At 41.2% G+C, this 12,444-nt stretch overlaps 1 pseudogene; it reads right to left on the reverse strand.

Moving 5' to 3' along the window:
- Window positions 1-12,444, reverse strand: part of LOC141067759 (carboxypeptidase O-like) — a 1,273,696-nt pseudogene that overhangs the window by 970,498 nt on the left and 290,754 nt on the right.

Below are 12,444 nucleotides of genomic sequence, written 5' to 3' on the forward strand. Positions count from 1 at the left end.
TGACATGTGTCCTGTGCATTAGGACTGAGGACTGTTTATGGTGCTATGTTTAGCAAGGAAGAGTCATTTTAACCCTTGCTTGCTGACCAAAGACGTCACACCTGTTCAAAGACAAGTGCCGATAGAGGATTCCAGAATATCCAAGGCGAGCCAATGTAAGTCCAGGTTTTTAAAGGTGACACTGCACAGATATTAAAGTTACATTTCATCTATAGACTTTGTTTTCTTATCAACTTTACGGACTTTGATTTGACACATGACACAATTCCTACAACATCTATATGCTATCTCAAAGGAATTCTAATAGAGAAAAACTGTGTTTTTAAAAAAAAACAAGAAGAAGACATCAAAATGAAGACCAGATGACATCAGATGATGATGACTGGACCTGAGATGCTTCAATTTAGATTTAGGGAAGTATAATTATACATATTTTATATAAATATTGTTCATGGCTTACCATAACATGAATTCACATCAATTATGTCATTGAGTACGTATAACAATAATCTGATATTATTATTGATATTAAATTATTTTTTCAAAGAAGAAGAAAGAAGATCTCATTATATTTTGAGGGTTCCAATTAATGTCTGTCTCCCTCAAAAAGGGGGAATAGTTAAATATTATTAGATATGGATTTATATTAGTTATGGAATTGTATTCTTATTACACTCAGTTCTGTACTGAACAGTGCCTTCCGCTGACACTGCATGTGTTATTTTAGCATGTTTAGCTCATGTTAAACGTCAACTCCACTACACATGTAAGATTAACTCATGGTAAAAGGTCAACTCCATATATATAGACCACGTGCTCTAACAGACGGATATATAAGGTGGGGGCTTACTCTAGGGGTCGCTCGCTCTCTCTCTCCTTCACTATCACCATGAAACACATTGGAGGAGTCATCTGTGCTGGGCCATGACATTACGGACAGCTGGTATGTAACATGATGGCTATTTGAGAACCCGAACAGAGACAGACGCCATTTGCCATGTGGGATCCCAGAGAAAGAAGGATATAAGTTTGCTATGAACAAATGGACAATCTCTTTATAATCATGAAGCTATTTTTATGTTTTTCTGTAATAATCTTTTCTTTGATGGAAGAATCCAAATAAACCACTACATTTTTATCTGGTAACAAGTCCTGGGTATTTTACAAGAATAAGCATTTTTTTACAATAAGAAATCGCTGGTCAATGTTAACCCTTATAACTTTGTAACAAAAAAATATTGGTTCCAAAATTGTGCTGATGTAAAGTAAACATGTGGGAAATGTTACGTATTAAGTATTTTGTGGGACATATTTCTCTGTTTTAAGGGCATGAAAATTCAAAGTTGGAAAATTGTGAAATTTTCAAAGATTTTTGCCAAATTTCCATTTTTTTCACAAATAAACGCAAGTCATATCAAAGAAATTTTATGACTATCATGAAGTACAATATGTCACGAGAAAACATTCGCGGAATCACCAGGATCCATGGAAGCGTTCAAGAGTTATTACCTCATAAAGGGACAGTGGTCAGAATTGTAAAAATTGGCCCAGTCATTAATATGCAAACCACCCTTGGGGGTAAAGGGGTTAAGGAAAATATTCATTGATGTAATTGTGCCATGTGACTTGTTCCAACTGTTTTCATTGGCACTTTTTTTTAGTATTTTAGTAAATCCTTTTGATTGTGTAGCTACCTTTGTAATTTTTGTAAATTTTTAATGGACTTAATATAAAGAAAGAACTATTTTACTAGACATTTTTTTTCCTTGAGCACATTATCTGGTGTGGATCCACCTGGTTCCATGCAAGCTGGACTTCAAGTACTAGGTGAGCTGGCTTTCTCTTTACAATATGTGTATTTTAATCATTCTTTAACCTGCATGCCCATATTAATAGATTACATACGTCCTGGGGGGACAGATTCCCTTTAAACTTAAATTATGTGATGAAATTTTTGTTGTATATAAATTTTAATACGTTTCTTTAGATACTTTTTTTATATTATTTACACATTTATATGTAGGGTGGGACTGTTAATATTCATTGTTATATGAATGGACATTAAATTAAATTAAAAGTTAATGACAGCAGAATCAAAATAAAACCATCAAAATGACATACTTCTTTAATGAACCACTGACAAAATGCCACTGAGATCCATTCACGTGCATGAATTCCACAATCCATCCATATGATTTTCTTTTTTACATCAGAAGGCAACCCAATCTAAGAAATCATAAAATATCATTTAAGAAGTTATTTATTTTAAATATTTACAACAAAAATGCACGTTTAATACTTCCTTTAATATATAAACATTTACTGCTTAGTATGAAATAAAATATACGGTAAACAAAGAAAACGATTTTAGAACCTTTATGCACCACTGCCTGGCATCCATGTATGAGAATGGAGAAAACTGTTACCAGCAGGATAACATCTTCCCGACATGGCGCTTTTCTGTTTGTGTGCCTTTTGTTTAACTCCTTTTCTTTCAAGAGCCATAACTTTTTCATTTTTCCATCAATGTGGTATAACAGGAAAAGCAGGGTGTATTCATCAGCCGGCACCTGCGCGCTAAATAAATAATTTAAAAAAATATATGGCTTGGGTTCCGCTGTATTTTTGATAACCAGCCAGGCAAAACTAACAGCTGGGTGGGTGGATTTACTTAAATAATTAAAAAAACAGCATGTGGACCCAGCTATTCTTTATAATTAACCTTGCTAACATTGATAGCTGAGGGTTGCACCTCCCAGCTGTCAGTTTTGTGTGGCTGGTTATCAAAAATACAGGGGAACACTCACAGTTTTGTTTTAAATAATGTATTTAGAGCGCTGCTACCGTCTGATGAATACTCTTGCACTGTTAGCAACAGCAGGCTCAAGCTGAAGAGAGAGAAGTAGTCCCATTGGTCCACACCAGTGACCGGAGGTAAACTTTATACCTCCGATCACAGCTGCAGGCTCACGCTGTCATTTGACAGCATGGGAACCGCGGCTGTCTAACCGGCTGTAATGATTTTACTGCGGTTCAGAAGCAATGTTTGCCGCGCTGTCATGCACATGAGTGTGGCAAACACTGGATGTTTGGGCCCCCATTCAAGTGAATGGGGTTTGGGTGCTGTTCTGGGAGCCAAACACAAACTTCATGCAGGACACGAATATCCAGGAGTCCACCCATCTCTAATTATTATTTACTTATATAGCACATACCATACAGATGCGACCTTTCCAAAACCCTGTCTGATGAACAAATGTACTACTAGCATGGTGCAGCAGGCCTCCTCTATTTAAAGCAAGGGGTAGCACAGGTGCAAGCTACTGATAAAAACAACCACCCCGCACCTACCAGATTATGGAGGGGTTTGCTGCCTAGTAGAAAGCAATCCACACTAATAAGGCTTGCATAGGATTCCGTTTACACAAATATGTGAGATACAATGTGTCTGGTTCATAGCCTATTAGTGATGCCCATAGTTTTATTAGGTGGACTGTGCAGCAATTTAATATGCACCACACAGTGACAGACGCCCTATTAATCCAAGCCAACAGAAAGAGTCCTAGACAGGGTTTTGGAAAGGTCACATCTGTATGGTATGTGATTTTTATTTTTTTATGTTAGCAGTTTTTGATATTAGTGTTAGGACTCGCAAGTATGACGATTCATGACGTGGGTTGCGAGCTTATCTATTTTGTCCAAAATATTAACCAATACCTCATTTAATGTATTTATCAAATGCATTAATTTTTTGCACTTTGTATCATATCACTTTGCAGGATGCAGCTAGGCCTCTTTCTGTTGGCTTGGCTTAATAGGGCGTCTGTCACTGTATGGTGCATATTATAGTGCTGTACAGCCCGCCTTATAAAACTATAGGTGTCACTAATAGGCTGTGAACCAGACACATTGCATCTCACATATCTGTGTGAACAGTGTCCTATGCAAGCCTTATTAGTGTCCATTGTTTTCTACTAGGCAGCCAACCCCTCCATAATCTGGTAGGTTTGGGATGGCTGTTTTTATCAGTAGCTTGCAGCTGTGCTACCCCTTGCTTTTATTAGTGGAGGCCTGCTGCATCCTGCTATATGTGCATTTGTTCATCAGACAGGTTTTGGAGAGTCCGCATCTGTATGGTGTGTGATTTTTTTGAATTTTTTTATGTTACTTATATAGCACCATTGATTCCATGGTTCTGTATATGCGAAGGGGTTACATACAAAATACAGATACTACTTACAGTAAACAAACTAACAATGACAAACTGACACAGAGGAAAGAGAACCTTGTCCTTGCAAATGTACGTTCTACAGGATGGTGGGTAAGGAGACAGTAGGTTGGGAGGTTGCAGCAGCTCCTTTGTTGGTGATGTGGCAGCTCTAATAGTGCAGGGGAGGCAGTGGGGTAATGGCCAATTGTAAGCTTTCTTGAAGATGTGGGTTTTCAAGTTCCATCTAAAGGATACAAATGTGGTGGAATTATAGAATCATAGAATCGTAGAGTTGGAAGGGACCTCCTGGGCCATCTGGTCCAACCCCCTGCTAGTCTGATCTAGACTTAATGCTTCTGTTAATACATACCAGAATTGCATTTGCCTTTTTTGCTGCTGCATCACTCTGTTGACTCATATTCAGTCTGTGATCTATTAGTATACCCAAGTCTTTTTCACATGTGCTGTTGCTTAGCCCTATTCCTCCCATTCTCTATATGCTTTTTTCATTTTTATTGCCCAGATGTAGTACTTTGCATTTTCCCCTGTTAAAAAACCATTCTGTTAGTTGCTGCCCACTGCTCTAGTTTATTAATATCTTTTTGAATCCTCTCTCTCTTCTCTAGTATTAGCTGTCCCTCCTAACTTTGTGTCATCAGCAAATTTAATCAGTTTACCCTCAATTCCTTCATCTAAATAGTTGATAAAGATATTGAACAATACAGGGCCCAGGACAGAGCCCTGTGGTACCCCAAGTGTCAAGTTGGGGCACAGAATTCCAGAGGATTGGAGATATTCAGGAGAAGTCTTTGAGGTAATTGGGTGACGAATGAATACGAATGAAGGAGAGAAAGAGGTCTTGGGAGGACTGGAGTTTGCATGAGGGAAGATATCAGAAGATTAGTTCTGAGATATACAGAGGAGACAGGATGAGGATGGCTTTGTAGGTTAGTATTAGTAGTTTGAACTCGATACACTGGGCAATCTGAAGCCGGTGAAGAGATTTGCAGAGGGGAAAAGTGGAGGAGTAGCGATGAGAGATATGAGTTAGTTGGAGAGCAAAGTAAAGGACGGACTGGAGAGGTGTGAGAGTGTTAGCAAGGAGGCTACAGAAGAGGATGTTGGAGTAGTTGAGGTGAGAGATGATGAGGGGATGCACAAGCATTTTAGTAAATTGAGGGTTGAAGAAATGATGGATTCTGGAAATATTTTGGAGCTGGAGGTGACAGGAGGTGGAAAGAGCTTAGATGTGTGATTTGAAGGACAGGGCAGAGTCAAGGGTTACTCCGAGGCAGTGCATTTCTGGTACAAGGGAAAGCGTGATGTCATTTATTGTGATGGATAGATCAGGTAGGGAAGATACGTGAGATGGAGGAAAGATGATGAATTCTAAATTGTCCAAATTGAGTTTTAGGAAGTGAAAGGAGAAGAAAGAGAATATGTCTGATAGACACTCTGGGATACTGGACAGCAGAGAGGTGACTCCTGGGCCAGAGAGGGAGATCTGAATATCATTAGCATATAGGTAGTACTGTAAGCCATGGGAATTTATGAGTTGTCCAAGGCCAAGGTTATAGAAGGAAAAGAATAGGGTTCCTAGGACAGAGCCTTGAGGGACTCCAACAGAGGGAGGAAGGGATGAGGAGGTAGTGTGGGAGTGGGAGATGCTGATTGTGCGGTTGGAAAGGTATGAGGAGATCCAAGATAGGGCAAGGTCTTTGATGCCAAAGTAAGAAAGGATCTGTAGTAGGAGGCAGTGGTCAACTGTGCCAAAAGCAGAGTGCAGGTCTAGAAGGAGGAATATATTGTCCGGTAGCTTTGGCTGTAAGTAGGTAGTTAGTCATTTTGGTAAGCGGCAATTTCAGTGGAATGATGGTAACGGAAACCATATTGTAGGTTGTGAAAAAGTAAGCTAGATGAGAGGTGGGGGTAAATTTCAGCCTGGAAATGCTGCTCAAGGAGCTTGTAAGCAAATGGGAGCAGGAATATGGGGCAATAGCCTGACATTGCGGTCGGGTCGAGCGATGGCTTCTTGAGGATGGGCGTGATTGTAGCATGTTTGAAAGCAGAAGGGAAGGTACCAAAAATTAGTGATAGGTTGAAGAGATGGGTTAGGGATGGAATAAGTGTGGTGGTGAGGTGAGGGAGGATGTGGGATGGGATGGAGTCAAGTGCACAAGTCATGAGGTGCGATTTTGAAAGGAGATGAGTAAGGCAATGAGCATTACTCCAAGAATAATGAGGAGGTCGTTGGGAGTTGGTTTAATTTTCCCCACCATAACAATCAGTATAATGAGGGGCAAATATCACCTTCCTGATAATATTGATATATCTGTTTGTAAAGGGCTGATATATGCCCCACACCTCATTACACTGCTTCCTGAGAATCTGCCTGCAGAACCAACTTTAAGGCTGCGTTCACACGTTGTGTTTTTTTCGCGTTTTCTCGGCGGGTTTTAACGAGCATTTTTGCCACGAAAATGCAAAAAAACAGCATCCCATGCAATCCTATGGGATTCCGCAACGCTGTGCTAATGCTGCAGATTTTCCCCTGGCGGAATCGCATCGCGAAAAATACGCAGCATGCTCATTAATTTTGCGGAATTGCGGCTATTCTGCACCCATAGAATTGCATTGTTCTGCTTACTTTCCGCATGTGGCTGTGCCCACCATGCGGAAAGTAAGCAGAACATTTGCGGATGGTACCCACGGTCCAGAGAAGAGGAGACTGTTCTCCGGGTTCTGGGTACCATATCCCTGTAACAAATAGAATTAAAATAAAAAAATCATCATATTCTCACCTTCCGATGTTCCGCGCAGCGTCACCAGGCTTCAGCGATGCTGCCAGCAGGTCCAGTTCCCAGTGATGCATTGCGGCAATGACCATTGATGACGTTGCGGTCTCGCGATACCGTAGAGGTCTCGCGAGACCACGTCATCAAAGGTCATTGCCGCAATGCATCACTGGGAACGGGTCCTGCCAGCAGCATTGCGATGATCGGAAATGCTGCGCGGGACATCGGAAGGTGAGAAAAACACCATTTTTTATTTTTTTTTATTATTTTTAACATTAGATCTTTCTACTATTGATGCTGCATAGGCAGCCTCAATAGTAAAAAGTTGGTCACACTCGTCAAGCACTATGTTTGACGAGTGTGACCAGCCTGCAAATCAGTTCTCCAAGCGATGCTACAGATCGCTTGGAAAACGCTAATTACGCTTGCAAATCGCTAGTTTTTCCACTGGAAAATCGCGGGAATTTAAAATGTGGTTTTCCCGTGGAATGGAATTCAGGAATTCCCGCTGTAACTTCTGCGGGAATTCCGTTACATGTGCACATAGCCTAAATCAAAAGGGGAAAAACAAGTGTAATGCAACATGTAATGACTGATGCGTTGATCTCATAATCACATGCAGCTCTGCAATGACATCAGAACCAGTACAGAACAACAGAAGTGAACTACAGTATGTCTCATTACACACTTTTGCAGCAGCAGTTGTCCTCTCATAGTGCTGGCAGCTCTGCTACAAAGCTATACCACATTATAACCAACAAGGTACTGCAGAGCTGAAACTTGTCTCATTGCAAACAGATTTGCAGTGCTGACAGTTATGCTGTACTGCAGATATCAAGGTATCCTGTTCTTCAGTTTCCTATGACCTACGTGCCCATATAGACTATGGCTTAAGAGATTTGATCCTACTGACAGATTCCCTTTAATTGAAGAAATTAATTTACCCAGAAAACACTGTTCAGCATTGAGGATAACTTACTTTAAAATAGTAAATGGGTCTTGTCTCATAGGTTGACCCCAAATAATGTAATGTGACTAGGTCTTTATGTGTTTATTTGATTTGATCCATCCATTCATAAATCTATAAGCAAGAAACAATAAGAAAAAAACAGAATCATAACTCCAAATTGGATATGGATTGGATAAAAAATGCATTTTTCTTAGCATTGTTATCAATTTAACATGTCAATGCCAAATAACCAAACAGTATATCAGTTTAGACATGATTTTAAATTTAAAAACAAAGAAGCTCAATGTACATCGATTTTCAAAGTCTTCTAACTTTTTTCATTCCCAGTGTGTCATAAAGTGGTCTTTTCCTACTCCACACTGATGAGGAGCAATACCCCGAAACAGCTGTCTGTGGATGGATACCATGTTTTGGCATATGTGGTTTCCTTCATTGGAGACTGCCCTTCCCGTGGTTGTTCCTTCCCGGGGAAAGGCCTGGCTAGTCATTGCTTGTGTTGAGAAACATGTGATGGTGTCTCCGCGGCTTGTGTCTTGCATGTTTTTGCATATTTCCCATAAGGGATGGTGGCATTGCTCTAGAATCACTGCGTTGAGAAACATGTGATGGTGTCTCCTCAATGTTGGATGTTGATCTCCATGAGTTCATTCATCCTTATTTTTCACACATAAAGTGGTCTTCAACTATCGGCCTTCAAATGCGGCAAACATTTGTACAATATTTGGTCATCAGTTATGTCTTTAAGACAGTTAAATATAGAATTTTTTTACAAAACTTAGATCTGCTCAAAGTGAAAAACTCCTTACACAATGCTCCTTGTGCAGACTAAATTTTAAAAAGTTTGTGTTGGTCAAAAATTCCAAAACAAGACATGCAAATTGCCTCTTTAGAAAGAAAGAGGACTTTTACTCTACAGCGCCACCTATTGGTAGTAGCGATCCTACAAGTCACAATCAACCCTTTAACGGTGTTCGCGGTGTTTCGAGCTGTTGGCTCTCGTCAGTGCAAAGTATGAGATCTGATTTGGCAAGGTGAGAGGCTCTGGACTAGGGTCTAAGAAGTAAGTTTTCTCCTTGCGGAGAGTGACATGCCAGCTGTGGCTTGTCAAGGTAAGGAGACTTATTCGCCGTGCAATGCTCCTCTGGGAAAATAATATGCAAATTGCCTCTTCAGAAAGAAAGAGGACTTTTACTCTACAGCGCCACCTATTGGTAGTAGCAATCCTACAAGTCACAATCAACCCTTTAACGAGTCTTGTAGTATGACTTAGGATACAAGCCAAATCAGAATCTCAATTTGCAGACACGGTGTTTCGAGCTGTTGGCTCTCGTCAGTGCAAAGTATGAGATCTGATTTGGCAAGGTGAGAGGCTCTGGACTAGGGTCTAAGAAGTAAGGTTTCTCCTTGCGGAGAGTGACATGCCAGCTGTGGCTTGTCAAGGTAAGGAGACTTATTCCCCGTGCAATGCTCCTCTGGGAAAATAATATGCAAATTGCCTCTTCAGAAAGAAAGAGGACTTTTACTCTACAGCGCCACCTATTGGTAGTAGCGATCCTACAAGTCACAACCAACCCTTTAACGAGTCTTGTAGTATGACTTAGGATACAAGCCAAATCAGAATCTCAATTTGCAGACACGGTGTTTCGAGCTGTTGGCTCTCGTCAGTGCAAAGTATGAGATCTGATTTGGCAAGGTGAGAGGCTCTGGACTAGGGTCTAAGAAGTAAGGTTTCTCCTTGCGGAGAGTGACATGCCAGCTGTGGCTTGTCAAGGTAAGGAGACTTATTCGCCGTGCAATGCTCCTCTGGGAAAATAATATGCAAATTGCCTCTTCAGAAAGAAAGAGGACTTTTACTCTACAGCGCCACCTATTGGTAGTAGCGATCCTACAAGTCACAATCAACCCTTTAACGAGTCTTGTAGTATGACTTAGGATACAAGCCAAATCAGAATCTCAATTTGCAGACACGGTGTTTCGAGCTGTTGGCTCTCGTCAGTGAAAAGTATGAGATCTGATTTGGCAAGGTGAGAGGCTCTGGACTAGGGTCTAAGAAGTAAGGTTTCTCCTTGCGGAGAGTGACATGCCAGCTGTGGCTTGTCAAGGTAAGGAGACTTATTCGCCGTGCAATGCTCCTCTGGGAAAATAATATGCAAATTGCCTCTTCAGAAAGAAAGAGGACTTTTACTCTACAGCGCCACCTATTGGTAGTAGCGATCCTACAAGTCACAATCAACCCTTTAACGAGTCTTGTAGTATGACTTAGGATACAAGCCAAATCAGAATCTCAATTTGCAGACACGGTGTTTCGAGCTGTTGGCTCTCGTCAGTGCAAAGTATGAGATCTGATTTGGCAAGGTGAGAGGCTCTGGACTAGGGTCTAAGAAGTAAGGTTTCTCCTTGCGGAGAGTGACATGCCAGCTGTGGCTTGTCAAGGTAAGGAGACTTATTCGCCGTGCAATGCTCCTCTGGGAAAATAATATGCAAATTACCTCTTCAGAAAGAAAGAGGACTTTTACTCTACAGCACCACCTATTGGTAGTAGCGATCCTACAAGTCACAATCAACCCTTTAACGAGTCTTGTAGTATGACTTCATCAGATCTCATACTTTGCACTGACGAGAGCCAACAGCTCGAAACACCGTGTCTGCAAATTGAGATTCTGATTTGGCTTGTATCCTAAGTCATACTACAAGACTCGTTAAAGGGTTGATTGTGACTTGTAGGATCGCTACTACCAATAGGTGGCGCTGTAGAGTAAAAGTCCTCTTTCTTTCTGAAGAGGCAATTTGCATATTATTTTTCCAGAGGAGCATTGCACGGCGAATAAGTCTCCTTACCTTGACAAGCCACAGCTGGCATGTCACTCTCCGCAAGGAGAAACCTTACTTCTTAGACCCTAGTCCAGAGCCTCTCACCTTGCCAAATCAGATCTCATACTTTGCACTGACGAGAGCCAACAGCTCGAAACACCGTGTCTGCAAATTGAGATTCTGATTTGGCTTGTATCCTAAGTCATACTACAAGACTCGTTAAAGGGTTGATTGTGACTTGTAGGATCGCTACTACCAATAGGTGGCGCTGTAGAGTAAAAGTCCTCTTTCTTTCTGAAGAGGCAATTTGCATATTATTTTCCCAGAGGAGCATTGCACGGCGAATAAGTCTCCTTACCTTGACAAGCCACAGCTGGCATGTCACTCTCCGCAAGGAGAAACCTTACTTCTTAGACCCTAGTCCAGAGCCTCTCACCTTGCCAAATCAGATCTCATACTTTGCACTGACGAGAGCCAACAGCTGGAAACACCGTGTCTGCAAATTGAGATTCTGATTTGGCTTGTATCCTAAGTCATACTACAAGACTCGTTAAAGGGTTGATGGTGACTTGTAGGATCGCTACTACCAATAGGTGGCGCTGTAGAGTAAAAGTCCTCTTTCTTTCTGAAGAGGCAATTTGCATATTATTTTCCCAGAGGAGCATTGCACGGCGAATAAGTCTCCTTACCTTGACAAGCCACAGCTGGCATGTCACTCTCCGCAAGGAGAAACCTTACTTCTTAGACCCTAGTCCAGAGCCTCTCACCTTGCCAAATCAGATCTCATACTTTGCACTGACGAGAGCCAACAGCTCGAAACACCGTGTCTGCAAATTGAGATTCTGATTTGGCTTGTATCCTAAGTCATACTACAAGACTCGTTAAAGGGTTGATTGTGACTTGTAGGATCGCTACTACCAATAGGTGGCGCTGTAGAGTAAAAGTCCTCTTTCTTTCTGAAGAGGCAATTTGCATATTATTTTCCCAGAGGAGCATTGCACGGCGAATAAGTCTCCTTACCTTGACAAGCCACAGCTGGTATGTCACTCTCCGCAAGGAGAAACCTTACTTCTTAGACCCAAAACAAGACAAAAATTGAGCTGTGTATTAAAACCATGTTTGTATAATTCTGGCTTTTATAGATGTGGTAGTAATACATTTCATTCTTGCAAGCATTCAGTTATTACATGTATGTTTGCAAATCATGACGAGTCACTACAATTAGTGTTGAGCGATACCATCCGATATCGTGAAATATCGGATCGGACTGGATCGTACCGATACCCAAAAAGTATCGGATATTGCCGATTCTGATACCGGAAACCAATGCAAGTCAATGGGACAGAAATATCGGAATTAAAAAAAAACCTTTCTTTCCTTGTAAGTTAATTCTACATGAAGAAAAACAACTAATAATAATGTAGTGGGAATGTGGACAGAGCAGGAGACATTGCCGGACACACATCAGAGGATCAGCTGACGTTACTGAACCCCAGTAACACAGGAACAAGTGTTGATTGTGCAGACGGCACTTCTGAGCAGCAACTGGCGGTGTTGGAGGCCAGGGTAAATACTAGAGACAGAGTGGAGCCAGAGGCCTAATTGGAGCAAGTTTGAAATCAGCAGTAGTGTGAATGTGAAGGCAGCAGTAGACATTG

This window comes from Dendrobates tinctorius, unplaced genomic scaffold, assembly GCF_039654945.1.
Source record: "Dendrobates tinctorius isolate UK_male_01 unplaced genomic scaffold, ASM3965494v1 ptg000254l, whole genome shotgun sequence".
NCBI lineage: Eukaryota > Metazoa > Chordata > Amphibia > Anura > Dendrobatidae > Dendrobates > Dendrobates tinctorius.